This window comes from Callospermophilus lateralis, unplaced genomic scaffold (assembly GCF_048772815.1).
Source record: "Callospermophilus lateralis isolate mCalLat2 unplaced genomic scaffold, mCalLat2.hap1 Scaffold_127, whole genome shotgun sequence".
NCBI lineage: Eukaryota > Metazoa > Chordata > Mammalia > Rodentia > Sciuridae > Callospermophilus > Callospermophilus lateralis.
Genome location: NW_027512450.1, coordinates 2,551,823 through 2,555,452, shown reverse-complemented (window position 1 = coordinate 2,555,452; position 3,630 = coordinate 2,551,823). Strand labels below are relative to the sequence as shown.

The following is a 3,630-nucleotide window of genomic DNA, read 5'->3' as shown; positions in this document are numbered from 1 at the left end:
ACACCCTATTCCCAGCAGGAGCAGAGTCACCTTTCTCAAACATTCATGCAATGTCACTCAAATGACCTGGGTCCAAGGCAAGCCCATTTCCACAATGGAGAGTCCTCCCTCTAAGCAACATTGGGTAGGCTGACAAGGAAATTGCCATGTGTCATTCCTACTTGGCTATGACTCTCAGCAAATTCCATGTGAGAAGGTAGGAAATAATTCTGATGAAAATTCAGATCTTCCTGCTAAAAAATTCAGAACACTGCTAAGTGTCTGGTGATATGAGGCCTGTTGAGGTATCCCTTCTAAGGTAAAGGGTAATTTGCTGCTCTCTTACAGCCAAAACAATAGAGAAAATATGCTGAGTAGAGCTCTTGAAATTTTGAAGGCATCATATTTTTTATTTTGGTGAGTTATACCAGTCCATATATTTTTTGTAGTACGCTGTATTATTTTATAGTATACTTCTTTCCCTTGTTATTATAAAAAACTTGAGGTGACTTAAGAACCATGAGAGTAATGAGGAGAAAAAAAAGAAAAGCATCTAATGAAGGAATGGAATATCTGTTAGCTGTAACAAGTACCTGTTCTTATTTGTTGAACTGGAACCTCTCTAACATAATCAGTCTGTGGGGACATGGGCACATGAACTAGGGAAACAGATATGGGACTGGTGCTTGTGTCTACTCATTTCCAGAAGGCACATGTCTTCTACACCTTTTCTTAAGTGACTGAAGACAAACTACATGAGAATCCAGTATTTATATTTTGCCCATTTTGAGGTATTAAATGCATAAGGAAAAGATTACTTATGTCCAAGTAACATGCAAAAAATATTTTTTTAGAGAGAGAATTTTTAAAAATTTATTTATTTATTTATTTTAGTTATTGGTGGATCTTTGTTTGTATGTGGTGCTGAGGATTGAACCCGGGCCACAAGCATGCCAGGCGAGCACGCTACCGCTTGAGCCACATCACCAGCAAAAAATATTTTTAGGGGCTGGGATTGTGGCTCAGTGGTAGAGTGCTCACCCAGCATGTGCGAGGCCCTGGGATCTATCCTCAGCACCACATAAGAATAAATAAATAAAATAAAGATATTGTGTCCAACTTCAAATAAAAAATAAATATTAAAAAAAATAAGGGCTGGGGTTGTGGCTCAGTGGTAGAGTGCTTGCCTAGCATGCATGAGGCACTGGGTTCAATCCTTAGCACCACATAAATATAAAATAAAGATATTGTGTCCACCTAAAACTTAAGAATAAATATTTAAAAATTTTTAAAAATATATATTTTTAAACCAACATGGTTAATTGTTAAGATTTTTAGAAATCAGAATATTTATTCACATAATTTTAAAGTCATAGCTAATCATACTTTATGGTAATGATTTAAGTGATGCAGTTTTCACATTTGTTTCCTTCAGAGAAAAGGTAGATTAGTTGTTCTTGAACTAGTCAACAGGTCTGCAAGAGGAGACATTCTTTCTGGCATCCTTTATTTTCAGTTCAGACACCTCAATTAGGTTTTTTTTTCTAAATGCTGCCACTGTCTTCTGTTTGAAATTTATAAGCTCTTCTTTTGCAGATTCAGAAAGCTGTTCTAATTTCTGGCAGCAATTCTCCTGGTGTTCCTCAGCCAACTTGACATCTTTGCTGTTTTTTTTTTTACTTTTTTTTTTAATTGGTTATTCAAAACATTACAAAGATTGCAGAATCTTTTTAACTGGGCCTTATCCAGAGCTTTATTTGAGTTCTCTAGTTGATGAAGCCTTTGGTGCCTCTGTATGAGAGACCCTTCACTATAAGAGACCCTTCGCGGCCTCTGTAAGCATGTAATATCGGAGAAGCTCTGTCATCTTTAAATCTTCATCTGATGAGACTCTACCCTCTACTTTCCTAAGGTTTTCAAATTGTTCAGCAAACTTCAATAGGTATTTTTTGATGATCGTGTGTTTACCTAAAGCCAGTCTGTGCAAGCTGGCTGCAGTGTGAATATAATCATCAGCAACATTTGTATGAGATCTGGTCACTTTGTCTGCTTTAGCACAGGAATCCTTGATCCTGTGGGAATAGTAAAGAAGAAAGTTCTCTTGCTCCAAGAAGTCATCCACCTCCTTAACTGCAGGAAAAAGAACTTCATCAGCAATTTTCACCACACTTCTAAAGAAGTCACCAAACATCTCTTTTTTTCCACCAAATACTTAGATCCTTACTGTGTTCCAGAAAACATGAAATTTGTGATTTACTGAGAACAGAATGAGAAAAAGCTACTAAAGAAATACTTCATGAGAGGACGTAATCTTCTTAAAGACAGCAAGATACTCAGCTTCCAGTTATTGCTTCATCTTTGCAAATTCTTCTTTTGTCAGAGATCCTTCACCCTCTGCCAGTTTCTGCATCTTCTTTTGAGGACCATCGAAATTTGGTTTTGTAGAAGCAGGAGGAATAATAAGCCTAGTCTGTGGCTTCAATAGAGTATCATATAGTCACACAAAGTTTTGATGTCACCTGGTGACAGAAAACTCTGGGCTCTGAAATGTGGGCTGTGGAGTCTTGGTGTGCACTGTCAACTTGACCTTATCTCTGTCACTGAGTGCATCAGGTATGTCAATCTGAAGTGAGGAATCAACATTCAGGTGCACAGACACAGACCTCAGGTTGTCACGGTCCTCCTGCTGTTGCAGCTACTCAGGAACCATGGTCTTGGCAATGCAGCTCTAGAGCAGGGGCTGCATGGCCTTACTCAGCACCACACAGAGGCCACTGACCAGAAGACTGTGACATGGAGAGCAGCACTGATGCTCTTCCAGTGAGGTACACTTTGACAGAGCACAGCCCATATATTGTTGACCACAAAAGCTTCTGTGTTAGAGTGAGACCCAGGAAAGTATGTATAGTCTGCCTTGCCACCTGAGCCACCAGATACAATGGTGCTTGAATGGTGCTTGTAATATTGATGCTGTGAAGAGCCTTAGACAGGGCTCTAGGTGAATCATCACTCAAGCCTTCAAGATTTTTGAGCAAATCACTGTAATCACCCTCAGAGAACTATCTCCATTTTAGAGACAGGTCTTAGCCTGCTACCCGACTTTCATAGAGATTGGATATTCAACTATTGGCCACCAAGTTACCATGTGACCTGAGCTTCCCTCACAAACTGCTATAACCTGGCTCCCCAAGTTGTTAGGTTGCACGTGCAGTGCAGCACTGTCATTGACTGAAAGAGGAACATATGAGACTGGATTGGGCAGGCCCTGATGGTGCAAGTACCATATCTAATGTACTGCCCTAAATGCCCCTGGCCCCACAGACTACAATGGAGGCAAGGAAGAGCAAGTCTAGGATACAGGAGATCTCCTAGATTTTCTCTTAGTATTATTATACTCTGTGAATATGAATTAGAATGGAAATCTCTTAGTATTGTCATGACCTGGGGACATCAATGGGAATTATAACTCTTCAATTCAGACTTAAGACACTTAGGGATGAATGTTTAGGTCCCTTTCCACACACCAGGTAAAGATCTGCTGAGTTTTTGATGGAGACAAAAAAGAATATTAAATGGGTAGTGAAAGTAGATACAGTTGACACTCCATGTCCACAGTTTCTGCATCTTCAGATTAAACAAACCTAGATTGAA

At 39.4% G+C, this 3,630-nt stretch overlaps 1 pseudogene; it reads right to left on the bottom strand.

Annotated features, from left to right (window-relative positions):
• Positions 1-1,426: 1,426 nt before the first annotated feature.
• Positions 1,427-2,389, bottom strand: LOC143387312 (sorting nexin-5-like; annotated as a pseudogene).
• Between the last annotated feature and the right edge of the window lie 1,241 nt (positions 2,390-3,630).